The following is a 13,394-nucleotide window of genomic DNA, read 5'->3' as shown; positions in this document are numbered from 1 at the left end:
CAAGGGGGCAAAGGAAACACAGGGAAAACACAGGGAAAAAAGGGGAAGACAGAGCCCTGCCTGACAATATCGGAGCCACACTCACCCTCTTTGTCTCAAAAAACCCACCATGCAAGTGAACAGGTGAAAATATGAATGAAAACCACACCCCTCACCATCACCGGAAATGACAACAATCACAAGAATGTGAAATAAATGTGCAGTCTAATACTCACTTTGGCTTGTGTTTTACATTACTCATCATGGGGTTTACCACCCATGCAAAGGCAAGTTGCGGGTTGTTTTCGACTGTGGAGCTGTGTTCAAGGGAATCTCCTTGAATAATCAACTTCTGCAGGGCCCTAACCTTACAAGTTCCTTCCCTTACGAAACAAAAGTATATTGCAATATAGTAGAATTAATATTGCAATACATTAGAAGCAATATATGGATGGCAATCCTATTGCTATACGTTTTCAAATATATGTGGATTTTGTCATATATTGAAATATATAGCATTAGGATTTCCATTAGAAAATATATTTCCATCCATATAGTGCTATATATTTTATTTATTTTTTTATTTTTTTTTAAATACATTGCTGTGCAAACAAAGAAGTATTATATTATTGCATGTATTTTTATTGAAACAAAGTATTTTTTTATGAGTAAAACATGCTCCAAACTCCTAATCACATTTTGCACATCAGATTTTGCATGACATTCATTATATTTAACATTAGCCATATGGATGGACCATATATGGTTATGTACTGTATAAAAAATGGCAGCAACAAATACAATTTTATTGTTTGAGTCCACTTTTTATTCCCTCACATGACATTTCATCCTCAACATTTTATTCCTACACATTACATTTCATCCTCAACATGACATTTCAGTCCTTCACACTGGAATGTGGAGGTATACATGCATAAAGGTTGGCATAATGTGGCAGATCAACTAACATACATTTCCTGTTGAATTTCATTACATCAAAAATCTGTTTCCTGCCCTGTAACACTTTTTTCAAGCCAACTACATTTTCTACATTTAGCACTGAACTATGTGATTTGTCATACTGTCTTCCAACAGCAAAACATTTTCTGTTATCAAGTCTCTCTACCACAATGTAATAATACACAGTGATTATGTGTCCATTTTCCAACAAAACAGTGAAGCTGTTCGTTTTCATTACTCTAGTGAACTGCTCTGAGTAATACAGTTCTCCTTTGACTAAAGTTCTACTGAATATTTTCACAACTGTATCTGTGGTGACTGACAGTTGAAAGTCCCTCATAGCCAGTATCTCTTCATTAGTAACTTTTCGTACATAGTGTAAACCAAGGGTCACAACTTGATCTGCTACTCTTTCAAACTGTTTAAGCTTTTTTTCACGAGTCAAGTTGTTATACAGCTGTAAACATCTAGGCATAGCATTACTCAGTGCATTGTTTTTCAAAAGAGGCAACACTTGTCTATATGTGAATTGTTTCATTATATGTAAGGGAACACACTGGGTGCCATGAAGCATCTTCAGTATCTCCCCATATATCCTGAATGTGCCCACAAAGGTCCCCAATTTCTCAGAGTCCGGCAAATGAAGACATAAATGTACGTTAAATGACACATTTTCCTTTCCATACAGTGTTTCAAACTGTTTGACAAACTCAACCACCAGTTTTTCACATCTTTTTAACTCCTCTGATGTGACAGTGTCCTTACACAGCAAGAACATGAAGGTGACAAGGATTAACCAGAGCTGGTAGAATGCATTGGGTAGTATTCCCTTTAGCACAAAGATGCTATAAAAATGTAAAAGAGCGGGGCACTGGTGATATTGCAAGGTGGTTTAATTCTCAAGAGTTGTTGGTCAAGCTGAAGGAACACGTTTACCAATATAGTATGGCTCCTCATGGTATTCACTATCCAGCTACATGTTTGTCATTTGCTGAACAACTCCAAGATGTACATTATGCATATGGTCAGGAGGCATTCCAGATATGATATCAAAGTGTGGGATGTTGACAAGACATGTGGGCCCTTTAATGCCTCTCACAGATTGTGTGGTATGCAAGGCCTCCCTTGTGTCACTTAGAGTTGAAGCATGATCCCTTTTTGGAACATCTTTGTATGGAGAAACTGTCATGTTGTCATTCCTGTGTACCTGTCCCGACAATAATTCTTTTCTCTCTCTCCCTCTGCTCCTAGACGGAGCGCACGGAGGCAGGGTGATCGGCTCGGCAGCAGGCTGATCACACTCACCTGCCTCTCATCACGTAATCAAGCCGGCTACTTAAGCCGGCTCCCAACCTGCTCCCGTGCCGGAGTACTGCCTTAGCTACTCGTGTGCCTGCTCTCAAGCCGTCCTCCTGCCTCCCGTGATCGACATTTGATATACGTTTTCCTTGCACTTTGATTATCTCCAGTAGAGCCTGCTCCTGGATGCTTTCTGTTCTCTAGTTTGTGTTTTTGTATTTTGTTACTTAGTGACTCTTATTTGCTACTTTCCCCGTTGAGGTGATTTTCAGTTGTTTTTCCTCTGAAGAGTGTTTTTCCCGTTACGGTGACTTTTGTTGGTTTTTCGCGCGTCCGCGTTTTCCCGTTGAGGTGATTTTCTGTTAGTACTTTGTTGGACAATAAACTTATATTTTTGGGTACTCTGCATCTGGGTCCTGGCCTTTCCTCACATCCCCGTGACAGAAACCCTAACAGTTCCATTTCCCTTTGGAACTTGTTCACCAGGATGTAGGCAGAGGCTGCACCCATCATGACCATTAAATTGGGTCATATTTTGCAAAATGGGCCTGGCAACTGAATCACACATCATACTGCTATCACTGTACAATGATTTACAATGTTGTTTCAGTGTAACTTGAAGCCAATAGTGGATAATGACTCACACTCTTTTGTGAATGGCTTTAAAAATGCATTAACATTTGGTTTTTCAGTACCATCCCTTGTAATGGCCAAATTCCATACTGGGATGATCTGAATACTGTAACTCCATCACAATTTAATGTTAAGGAGAATGCATGAGGACTATCTAGTGGGCCACCATCTTTGTTCAGATTATGATACATTGTACCACAACATATATTATCATAATTTTCTGAATTACATGTGCCATTTCCTGACAACATGCAATATCTTCTCTTTGAAGAAGATGTTCCAGTTGTGTTTGGATGGGTAAGTACAGGAAGAAATTTCCATTCTTCAGTGAGCTGTTTCTATCCCATGTAGAGTTACATACAGAACACTGCTCATCAATGACTTGGTCACTGATGTAATATTCGCAGTTGGGACAATATATGTGATATTCTAGGTGACCTTGTATTGGTTTAAGCTCTTTTAAGAACAGATGCTTTGAAGTTAGAACATTTTCTGGACAGCGGATATTAATCAAATCTAAAAGATCAGACAAGGCCACACCAGTAAGTGAGTGTCTCAAAGCATATGAAAGTATAAGTAAAAAACTCTGAGCTTTGGTTAGTTATGAGCCTGTGTAAAGTGGCTCATCATTTACTGGAGGAAACCTTTCATTATCACCTACTCCCAAATGTGATTCTTCATTTACTGACTGATCAGTGCTGTCTTCCATGTGAAATTCTTCTCCACTACCATTGGATTCAGAGTCAGTAAAAGACTGCCATAGTGGTTCAAACGCACCAAAATCAACACTGTCCTCAAAACTGAAGATTGATGACTCTCTTGTTTGGCTCAAATTTGGTGGTAGTTCATCGGATTCAGGGTCTGCGTGCAGGCTCTGTAATGGGAAAATATAGTTAAGTCCAAGGAATAGTTCCCAAACATAAGCACTAGGAAATTTACATAAAATCAAGATTTGACAAAAAATATTAATGATGTGGTGTTGTATACAGGCTAAAAAAGGCTTAGGTTAATTAAAAAAAACAAAACAAAACAAGAAAATTACTTACTGTAATGTCATCATGTGCATCTTCAGATCTGTTGTCAGAGGAATCCTGATCCAGGCTCTGATGTGCAAGAATAGAGAAGTCTTAGAGGAAGTACTGACTAACATGGTCAAACACAGAAACAAGTAGATTAGTCCTAGCAGTAGTTAGTAGATTACTTACAGTATTTCCACCACCATCATGTGCATCTTCCGAGCCACTGTCAGAGTCGTGGTCAGAGGAATCCTGATCCAGGTTCTGCTGTGTAAGAATAGAGAATAGTTTCAGACAAAGCATGTGTACATGGCATTATTCTGCTGTTGTATGTTTAATATGCATTCTACTTAGGCTGTACTTCATATCATTCTTTAATAAATCCTAGCAAAAAATATACTCCAAGGCAGGGCCGTGCAGAGACCTTTGGAAGGGCAGGTGCTCAAAGTTAAAAAGGGGCACATTGAGCACAGATTTGAAACACGGTACAGAAGTATACCTTGCAATATAAACCGTTGAATTTTAGCGACCCTTATTCATAAAGAAGGGAACACAGAATCACAACATACCATATCATTGAAATATTCATTTATTTTTTAGAGGCCACAACTGCAAAGCAAAATATGTGTCTTTTTACCTCATGGGTACAACATTGGACACCTTTAGTTGAGGGGATTGGTGAGGACTCCTCACCAATCCCCTCAACTAAACTCCTCACTGAGGAGGTTACTGCTGCTGATATTGCTGGAGGTGGGCTGTACTGATCCGGAGTGTAGACACTAGAAAAAACATGGGGGAGATATAGCTGATTATATAAGTGTTAGTGTCATGGAAAGATGCAAAGATAATAAACATTGAAAATGGCTCACTGGGACTGACCTGCCATACTGCTGGTAGTTTGGAGGTGACTACTCACAGAGAGAGGCCTCAGCCAAGGCTAACAGTCAGTCAGTAGGTCAGTATCTCTCTTTCTCTGCATGACTTTTGAGTAAGCCTGTCAAAAAAGTAGTCTCTCTCTCTCTCTCTCTCTCACTCACTCACACACACACACACACACACACATACGCACACAGAGAGAGAGAGAGTCGCGGTGGAGACATATGCCATGCATGGAAAAAAAAAACATAGGCTAACCTTAGCCACATGCCTCATTGCTTCTAGACACAGGGAGAAAACTGCTTGACTGTCAGATAATACATGATGTGTCTCTATGCGTTTTCCCCATAACAAGAGTAGCCTACTGGTACAGAAACAACAACAAAAGCCCGTCCCGACCGACTTTATCCCCACAGCACGCACGCTGTGGTTAGCTAGCCTAACTTGTGAGAGGCAGATGCGGTATGGAGATTTGGACGACAAAGGATGCTCATTGCTCATTTCACTTCATCATATCAAGATGACACTGTGTGCACAAAAAAATAACGTTGCAGATCCTACTTACCGGGTCAGTTTTTCCACTCTCTCGGCCGTCTGGGGTCTTCGGATTGACAACTCGTTGCCAGCTGGGCATGTCCGAGCGCGTCAGGGCAGTGAGCGCATAATGAGGGTACGTTATGGACGTCATGTGACCGACCGATCTTTATTATTATTATTTCTTTTTATTAATATTATTATTTTATTATATTTTCGGAAACACAACCTGACTTTTATACGCTCATAGCCGTAAAAAAAAAAAAAAAAAAAAAACAACACTCTGACAAAAGGGCACTTTGGGTGCCAAGGGGCAAAGGGGCAGGTGCTCAAGCACCCTCCGCCCCCCCCCCCTCTGCACGTGCCTGCTCCAAGGAACTCTCTTAAATAAGGGAGGGTGATAAGTGTCCAATGCCGACCACCTGCAAAGTGGATGGCAAAGACAAGATTTTTCCACCAAATGCCTCTGATGGAGGACTTTCCAATTATCCCACTGGTCTGACCCAAGACTACCTATTTACTCAACTTTCTTAACAGATATTTAAGAAGGTTTACATTTCAGTTAACTCATTAAAATGTAGCCATTTAGTGCAGTGTAATGTCTAATGTCTACAAAATACACACAAAGGGTCATGTTCATGACTCACCGTTTCCTGGTTTGACTGATGCATGTTGATGGCCTGAGCCAGTTTCCTACCATAAGAACAAAAAAATGTCTTTATTTAAATGAATATCTATTGTCCGAGGCTGTGATGGGCATATGACATATATGTGACACTATGAGTCTATATAAACTTTATGAAGGAAATACAATTTATTTGGAAGCAATGGTGTGTACCTGGGATCCAGAGATTATTGAATTTACCCCCACCCCACCCACCTGCACAAAATACATTACATTTAGCAGAGTGTAACTTCACGTGGAAATGAGCGTCTATACTGATTATCATCTATCTTTCTCTCTCTTTTTTGTGCTCCGCTGTGTGCCCTTAAAGATTGCCCCATTGCTCATTGCAAAAACCGCCACTGTCAGTTGGAACAGAAAGTTGTGGAGTGCCTCTATAGCTCACTCGGTAGGGTGCGCACCCCATGTATCAAGGCTATCAGTCCTTTGCAGTGGTTGCAATTTCGACTCCTACCTGCGGCGTGTTGTCCCCTCTCTCTGCCCCCCTTCCTGTCGTAGCTTCAGCTGTCTCTTTATCATAAAGGCTAAAAAGCCCAAAAAATAATTTAAAAAAAAGTTTGCGAGCCAGTTTGCTACAATAGTAGCCTAAATGCAGATCAACTGTTTAATAACTTAACTGGGCCAGGTTGGAGTAAAACACAAACCTCCTTTTCCTTTTTTTTTTTTTTTAACTCATTGTTTATTTGGAAAAGCAAATGGAACAGACATTTTCTCCTGGGTACCCTACAATGTCCACATCCACTTGTGGATGCGAGAATATTAATTGCTAATCCAGGTTTTTAACAGAATAACAGAACAAATATAACATGTGGGCAGAGGCGGGGGGCTTACTCCATTTCTTCTCGCATCAGGAAAATACATATTAAAGTGTGCGTGTTTACATGAACCAAAACAGGAATGTATATCATGACAATGTTTTCATATAACAATCATGTTCATTTCACAGAAATTCCAGGTTTGACATAGTTTGTCCATTTTGACCAGATCCTGAAAAAAGATTCGCTTTGACCTTTGAGAGAAAATGACAACTTCTCCAGAATGTAAATATCCTGTACAATTTTGATCCATTCTTCAATTGTAGGTGCTTCAGTCTTTAACCATTTTCTCATGATAGTCTTTTTGCTTGCCGCCAGAAGCATTGACAGCAGTTTTTTATCTTTCAGAGTCCAGTTATCATATGAAATGTCTCGTAAGTACAGGGCTTCACACTTACAAGGGATTTTCTCAATAAAAATGTTATTTAAATGTTCACACAGCTGCTCCCAAAATGGTTTGATCACTGGGCAACCCCAGAAGATATGATAGTTTGTCTTACAGAGTCTCCAACAGTTGTCCCCACTGCCCTGATGCTTTTTCTGGGCAGGGGTTACAAAAAATCGAACAATGTTTTTCCAACAGATTTCCCTCCACGAGAGATCTCATCCATTGAAATTTGTGGATCTTTTCCCAGCTTTCAACACACAACACAATACGAATATATAGCCTGGAAACAACTTTAGTGCATGAACTTGATTTCAACAAAGACAGAAAAACATCCAAGAATCCTGTTTTCAGCTGTTTCCCAAGTTTCTTGTAGATTTTGATTAAAATAAGATCTAACCTGCAGATATCTATAGAAGTCATCCTTTTCCAACCCATTAGACCTCTGAAGTTCCTCAAAACTCTGAAACACCCCCCCTCTGGATAAATGTATGATAGGTGGTTAATCCTTTTGGGAACCATCCCTTGAATCTCCCATCATTCTTGTTTGGATTAAAAGCTGAGTCAAAGGCGCACCACCTGAGTATTTTGATCCGATTACTAATTGACAAATTTTCTCTTGAGTGTTTAATTCGTCCAATTCTCTTTTTAGTTCCTCCTTTTAGTTTTTGTTGCCTCCTGGAGGGTTTTGGAATGTTCGTTTTGAAGTTTCTTTAATTCCTTCTCCAATTTGTTTTGTTTTTGTTGTCTGATTTTCTTTTCATTGGAGGAGATGGCTATTATTTTCCCCCTGATCACCGACTTTAGAGTGTCCCAAAGTATTGTCGGCCCCACCTCATCATTATCATTTTCTTCCAAGTATCGTTTGATTTCCTTTTTCATACTATCTTTAATAATTGTACTGTTTAATAAGTTTGTATTTAGCTTCCAGAGAGTGGATCTACTTTTCTTAGTCAGAAGAAGAGAAATATAGATTGGGCTGTGGTCTGAGATGGGGCTCGGACTCATTTCACAACTTTCTATTATATGGACATAATTTTTAAACATGAAAAAATAATCTATGTGTGAGTATACATTGTATGAAGGGGAATAGTGCGTGTAGTCACGACTGGTTGGATTCTTATCCCTCCATACATCCACTAACCCAATTTCCTCTATCATATTTCTGATTCTTTTACTGGTATTTTTGGTGTTAGATTTTCCATTAGATGAATCCAATTTCGGGTTTAATATAACATTAAAATCCCCAGCACATATCAATGTCCCTAGACTTTTTGTTGCTGCCAGTTCAAGTATAAGTTTATAAAAGGAGCAGTCACTACCAGGTGGAGCATAGACATTAAAGAGAGTTAACAGGATGCCATCAATTTTTCCCGTAATTAAAACAAATCTACTTTCCTTGTCTTTATATTCTGCAATATGCTCGTAGTGCAGAGCACTTGATATTAAAATCGCCACCCCTCTTCGTCGAGCCATGGGAAGAAAAATACACAGATTTATATCCCATCTTATTCAGCTTGGCATGTTCAGAATCATCTAGGTGGGATTCCTGCAACATTGCTATTTGAACCTTTTCTTTCTTTAGTTTAGACAAGACTTTCCATCTTTTTATTGGATTATGTATACCATTTATATTAAATGAAACCACCTTTATTTGTGTCTTCTCCATCTAAGTGATGTTCTCCTTCATTTCACTAATGACACCAGTGGGCATGAGCCCCCTCATGCCCACTGGAACTAATAGAATATGAACAGATAAAACAAGAACATACATACTTACAAAACAATGAATAACAGGACAAGTTCAGCTTCCAAGCAGGGGTCTATTAACTAGACCCTGTTGAGCTTCTTGGTGACAGCCCAAAAGGGAAAGTCCTCCCAAATCTATTGGTGAGGGCCCTTACGGGTGGCATCAGCACAGTTCAGAGAGAACCCCGACAAACCTGTTCATAACACCATCGTCCTTAACTCAGCCCTCTGTAGATTTGTCTCTGAGAGGTATACCCAAAGAGGAAAAACAATGTATCTTTCTGATCTCAAGAAGCTGGTGGTGATGTTCTCCTGAATGCCCAGAGCCTCTCTTTGTAGTTTTCTCCTCTTGCAGAGCTGGAGGCACCTTTCTGTGTTCGCCCTTCCTTCCTAACCCAGGTCAGCCGTTCGATCTGCTCCTTCAGGGAGTCTGGTAATCTGATTACTTTTATTTTATAGCCTTTTTTGGCCAGGTCCTCAGTAGCTTCCTCTATGTGTCATAGGTTCTGGGCCCTTCTTTATATCTGACTCGCAGCCTCGCTGGAAAGAGGGTCTGAAACGAGACCTCGTTCTCTTTCAGGGCCCTCTGAACCTCCGTATACTCTCTGCGCTTTCTAAGGATGGTTGGCGGGTAGTCGTGGTCTAGATTTATTCAATTTTCACGCCAAACAGATCCCTTATGTTGCGAAGCAAAGACTCTTTCATTTTTAAGCTCAAAAACCTCACAACTATTGAGCGTGGCGATGCGTTCTCCGGCGGCTGCGGTCCCAGCACCCGATGCGCTCGTTCTATCTGCAGGTCTGCCCCGTTACCATCCAGCCCGAGCCCCTCTTTCAGTAAAGTCTCCACAAATGTAATCATCGACTCCGAGTCCTTCTCAGACCCCTCCGGAACACCATAGATCCTGACATTCTCTCACCTGGACCGGCTCTCCAGATCCGTTAGCTTGTCCTCCAGCTTCACATGTAGTTTTAGTAGCTCCGCTACCACTTCCTCCGTGTTTTGAGTTCTTTCCTCGGTTTTCTCCAGCCGCTCCTCTACTTCGTTGATTCTTGCATTCGCTTTACTAATTTCCTCCTTAATAGTCCTTAATTGTTCTTTGTTTTCCTGATGGAACCCTCTCAGTTCTTCTAGTAACACTTCTAAGCTAGCCATCTCTTCTTCACTTTACCGCTAGCTTAAAGCTACACAGAGTTAGCTGTAACTTCTTGTCCTTTCTTTTCCAGAATGTTACATAGCAGTAGGGGCTTCGTTAGCCGTCTTACCCCCTCTATACGCTTTTCGTCGTGTATGGTGATTATATTCCTCAGCTGAATGGGGGTAAATCTGTAATTTCTTCGGTTTTCTCGGGAGCCACTCTACCGAGCTGCCATCTCCATGGTTCTCTGACCGGAAGTCAGCCACAAACCTCCTTTTCCAGTATCTCCTTGTTCTTGATGGAATCTCATATTCTGAACCAGGGGCAATGTATTGTAGGACAGGCTACAGTGACTATGTTGACCCTCTTTTGTTCCCGTGCAGGATGTATTGCGTGTTGCTAGATGTAGCGTCTCTATTGGTCAGTAAGCATAGAGTGCACGCGCATGGGATGTGTGGTGAGGTCTCCCTACTGGAGTCTTCAGTTAGAAGAAGTTGTTGTTGTTGAATGGTGCCCGCGGCTCACTGCATGGACAGGCAGACTCGCTGTTCTGTGCCGAGCTGGGGACCACGACCCACCTCAGCAACACTCACCAATGCTATTGTTTACAGCTGTATGTTCTGTACTTACCAAGCAACTTCAGTAAAGTTCCTGAACGGATCTTCCTTGTTGTGTGAAATATTTCCCACCCACGCACATCCAGACGAAGGAGTATCACTCCCGCAAGGGGTCAAAGCACAACAACTGGTGTCAGAAGTGGGATGCTGGCAAACTTTTCCAACCGTGAGTACATCCACCGGAGAGAGAAGAAAGCTAATAGTCGCTAATTAAAGCTAACGGGAGCTAGCGGGAGCTAACAGGAGCTAGCGGAAGCTAGCGGAGACTAACGGGGGCTCGCACGAGCTAGCAAGCAACGACGGGAGCCACTGTCACAACACCGCTGCTTGCTACCGGTGGTTTTTCACCACGGAGGACTGTTGGTGTGCGCAGATCTCCAGCCGAGGCCGCGCAGTGCAACGGGAGAGGCTGCCCTGCTGTCTTCACCCCATCAGCCATGGAGCAGCGCATCACAAGGCACCTGCAAAAGGGTAACCCTGGTACTGTGAAAACAAAATTAATAGAGCCCCAGAGCAAAGACTGTGATACATAAGAGCAAAAGACTGTGATACATAAGAGACGAATAGAGACACTTAAAAAAAAAATAATAATAAAATAAAATAAAAAAATAAATAAATAAATAAATAAATTAAAAAAAAAATGACTGAAGAGGGAGCCACAGCAGGCCCCTCTGAGCCTGATCCAGCCCCAGCATGGTTGCAAGCTTTGTTGGATAACCAAGATCAACAGACAAAGAGCCTACAGATGATGCTTGCTCCCGTCCTTACACACATAGCCGGAGGAAATTCAGCTGCACAGCGAGCTATGCCACCACTCGCTGTTTCCAGCGGGGCTGGGGGTGAGATGTTACAGCGGCCCACACTGGGCAGGCATGCTGCTGCACCCTTGGCCCCTTGGGAGATGCCAGTAAGACCAAGGGATCGTGCTGATGGTCCCTTCGCAGCTGAACTGGGTGTCATCAACAGGTGGGCCCGCAGCCCCGGCCCCACCGGGAGGAGTGTTAATCCTGAGCCTGATGTTAGACGGAGGGACACTAGAGAGACTGAGGGCGAAACCCAGCGCCCATCCCCCTACTATGATGAGCAGAGGCTGAATAGCTCCAGCCACAACAGTCAGCCCACCCTGCAGGAGGCACATAGACCTAAACTTGCCATATTTGACGGAAATGATGACTGGGACTCTTTCTTGTTGCCATTTGAGCGCCAAGCCAGGAAATATGGATGGACTGCTGTCGAAAGAGTGGACAGGCTGCATGAGTGTTTGAGAGGAGCTGCAATAAGATACGTCTGCTCACTGCCAGAACGTACAAGGGAGGATTATGTTCTTCTAGTAGAGCAGCTCACTCAGCGTTTTGGGAAAAAAGACCCCCCTACCACAGTAAGGAGAAAGCTGGGGGAGCTCCGACAAGGAAAAGAGACCTCCGCTGAGTTTGCAGAAGAGGTGCGGCGTCTCATTACGCTTGCCTACCCAGGCGTGGATCTCCAGCTGCAAGACCAACTAGCAACTGATGTTTTCCTAAAGGGTCTGAGGAACCAAAAGGTGGCTTACGAAGTCATGAACAGAGATCCACACTCCCTTGCAGAGGCTCAACAGCGTGTCGAGGCTCACGAACATAACTTCAGAGCCACTATGGGGCGTGAAACTGAAATAAAGAACAGAACCAGGCGTGTTTCTTGGGCCGATGATGTGGACGCCTGTGAGGATGTCACAGCTACCACTCGCCGGGTACAGACCCCCCAATATGTGACTGCAGATCAGTTCGCTGCACTGACGGACCAAGTCAAAACCCTTGTCCATATAGTGGGGAAGCTACAGCTGCAGTGTGAACACCTCCAATCCACATACACGGAGTACCAGCAAACTAGAGTAACAACACAACTTCCTTCACCGCTGGAGAGGAAGCAGAACCATCCTCAAGTGCAGCCCAGCCGGATGCGTTCCCAGTCCCCAAGCCCAACCCGTGGGACAACTGGCCCATGTTTCAAATGTGGAGAACCAGGGCACTTCAGGAGAGAATGTACAAGGTCGCCAAGCCCAACAAATGCATGCAACTATGGTGACAAAGACCTAAGTCGACGGTTGCAGTCAGAGATGACACTAAATCCAGGTCACCCGCCACAGGGACCACAGATCAGCTGCACCAAAAACAAGGGTGAGAGTCTGCAGATTCTTGTGACTGTGAATGGCATCCCCACACAGGCTGTGGTGGACACTGGCGCCCAGACAACAGTCATCTCGGAAGAGCTGTATCAGAGTGTCTCAGAGGACAATTCAGACCACCTACAGAACACCTATCTTCGTAATGCAGGAATAGGAGATGGCATGACGGCAAAACGTGGACTGAAGGTCACCTTTAAAATTGCATCCAAAACCGTCGACTGGGATGTACATGTGGCCCCCATACGTGACTCTGTCCTCCTAGGATATGATCTGATGAAGGCTCACGATGTTGTCATCCACACCCGTGGCAAGGTCTTCATTGGTGATGAACTGGTGCCCTCCAAGGTGGTAACAGATGGAGCAGACTACTGTGTAGCCAGAGTTATCCTGGGAGAGACCACCACCATACCACCTACATCTGAGTGTGTGGTGTGGGGCGAGGTGGAAGATCCAAGGCCAGGTGTTCCAGCCGTGCTAGAGCCCTTGAGCATCACAGAGGCAGTAGCCTCTGGAAGTGTTGCCACCACCATGGAGAAGCGGGTGCCAG

At 43.0% G+C, this 13,394-nt stretch overlaps 1 long non-coding RNA gene across 2 annotated transcripts; it reads right to left on the bottom strand.

The window, feature by feature from the left end:
* Window positions 1–782: 782 nt before the first annotated feature.
* On the bottom strand, window positions 783–5,426 carry LOC143318811 (uncharacterized). Of its 2 annotated transcripts, XR_013077029.1 has the most exons (6): window positions 5,329–5,401; window positions 4,767–4,923; window positions 4,525–4,666; window positions 4,077–4,154; window positions 3,918–3,974; window positions 783–3,745 (listed from the first exon to the last, which is right to left on the bottom strand). It is a non-coding gene; the product is annotated as an uncharacterized LOC143318811 (long non-coding RNA). The 2 variants fall into 2 exon arrangements; XR_013077028.1 differs by having other exon boundaries at window positions 4,767–5,426.
* Between the last annotated feature and the right edge of the window lie 7,968 nt (window positions 5,427–13,394).

Source organism: Chaetodon auriga, chromosome 3, assembly GCF_051107435.1.
Source record: "Chaetodon auriga isolate fChaAug3 chromosome 3, fChaAug3.hap1, whole genome shotgun sequence".
Lineage (NCBI taxonomy): Eukaryota > Metazoa > Chordata > Actinopteri > Chaetodontiformes > Chaetodontidae > Chaetodon > Chaetodon auriga.
This window is presented reverse-complemented; position numbering and strand designations above follow the sequence as displayed.